This window comes from Octopus bimaculoides, chromosome 14, assembly GCF_001194135.2.
Source record: "Octopus bimaculoides isolate UCB-OBI-ISO-001 chromosome 14, ASM119413v2, whole genome shotgun sequence".
NCBI classification, from domain to species: Eukaryota; Metazoa; Mollusca; class Cephalopoda; order Octopoda; family Octopodidae; genus Octopus; species Octopus bimaculoides.
Window position 1 is genome coordinate 48,529,530 of NC_068994.1, and position 2,464 is coordinate 48,531,993.

Sequence of the window (2,464 nt, forward strand, 5' to 3'; positions counted from 1 at the left end):
TAGTATCAGTTGTAGTAGTAATAGTAGTAGTGGTAGCGGTAGTAGTGGTGGTGGTGGTGGTTGTGGTAGTGGTGGTGATGGTGGTGGTGGTGGTAGTAGTAATAGTAGTAGTGGTGGTAGTGGTTGTGGTTGTGGTTGTGGTGGTGGGACGAGGGCCTCTATGGTACTGCGCTAGGATCAAGAAACAGCAGCCAAATCGCTCACAAATTACAACCTGTTGTCTTGAAAAATGAAGGAATTGTTAAGGGGGCGTTCGAGGAAATAAATAAAAAAACGGGCTGGTCATGACTGGAACGTCTTTAATCACTTGATCAATGGCTTAAAAAAAAAAGGAAAAAAATAACTAAGTCAGCATAAGTACAGGGATGGTCGAGTGATTAAGAAACTCGCTTTGCGACCTAGTAGTTTCGGGTTCCGTCCCACTGTGCGGCACTTTGGGAAAGTGTCTTCTACTATATAACCCCAGGACCGACAAATACCTTGTATCTATCTATCTATCTATATGCATATGTATACAGGTAAATGTGTGTGTATATATGCGTCTGTGTTTTTGTTTCTCTCCCATTAACGATTGACAACCGGTGCTGGTTTGCTTACATCCCCGTAACTTGGCTCTTCGGTAAAAGACACCGATTGTATAAGAATTGGGGGTCGATTTGTCAGACTAAACCATTGAAAGCGATGGCTCAACATGGACGCAGACCGATAACTGAAACATGTAGAAGATAATAGATAATGCTTTTTTTAGGGGCCAGGCATAAATGACCCTACATTTAATTTCCTATATAAAGACATGTATACGACTATAGTACCTAGTCCTATAAAGGGCCTCCGTCGATCAAACGCTGACCACGCATCTGCACGTGCAAATCTAGCCAAGATTTTTTGAATAAGACTAACCGTTGCCTACGTATGCAAGTGTCACGCCACTCTCCACTCCATCGGAATTTATCCAAGGGAAAAGCTTCCTTCTTGGACAGATGTAGCTTCACCAGTGCGACCGGTACGACCAGTGTCGTAGCAGCTGTTGTTAGAAACCCGGAATAAATATTGGTTTCAAATTTTGGCACAAGGCCAGAAATTTCAGAGGACGGAGTAAGTCGATGTAATCAACTCCAGTGCTCAATGGGTACATAATTTATCGACCCCCAAAAGGACGAAAAGCAAAATCAACCTTTTGGTGGGAGGGGGCTAGTCAATTAGATCGACCCCAGTACGCAACTGGTACTTAATTTATTGACCCCGAAAGGATTAAAGGCAAAGTCGACTGTGGCGGAATTTGAACTCAGAACGTAAAGACAGACGAAATGTCGCTAAGCATTTTGCCCGGTGTGCTAACGATTCTGCCAGCTCGCCGCCTTATCAGCCGGAATAGATATTGCAATGCATCTCGTCCGACATTCTGACAGTTTACACCAACACATTGCCTCGGACTGGATACCTTATCTTTTTTTTCATTTTTTTTTTTTTCATCGACCCCGAAATGAAAAAAAAAGGCAAAGCAGTCTTCGGCGAGATTTGAACCCACAGACGCTTTACTGCACGGCATCTCGTCAGACACGACAGTTCCGCCAATCCATTGTGTTTAATTGGTGTTTTATTTTATCGATTCCGAAATGAGAAAACGCAAATTTGACCTCGGCGCTGATTTGGACTCAGACAGTCGACACAAATATCAATCGTCAGGCTTTCTACCCAACACCCTCTGGAGCTAAACTACAGCAACAACAACAAAAATAACAACACACGAAGTTTATGCTGACTACGACGACGACTACCACCACAACTACTATAACCACTACCTCCTCCAACCCGACCATAACCACCATCGCCAACATCAACATAGTAACAAGTCGAATCAAGGGGTGAGTCTCTCTACGTGGTCGTTGAACATACTAGAAATAGCAGCCAACGTAGTTTTATTAAAAAGAAAGTATTGACATACTTGATACACAGCCTTTTAAAATAAGGAAGGATGGCCACGGCTATTGTGCTTTTAGTCGTATGACAGCTGGATCAGGGTTGACCTAGGGCTAAATAACAACGACAGTAAACTATGAACTGTTGTCCACGATCCGCGCTACAACTGCCACAGCTCCTACAACCATAACTACTGTTGCCACTCCCGTTGTCCACGACGTCACAGCATAACCCACACTGCCGTGCGTTCAAACATTCTGCACACAGAGGTAACTGTCATTATATAACAGGTTCATTGTAGGGAAAGAGCTAAAAATATCAATCATCATCGTCATCGTCGTCGTCACCGTCGTCGTCATCGTCATCATCATCATCATCATCATCAAAAACAACAACAACACAATCATATATATGTGCGTACGTATATACGCACGTATAACTATGTATATGTGTATATGTATGCACATATATTTGTATATATATGCATAAATACGCATAAATACGCATATATATATATATATATATATATATATATATATATATA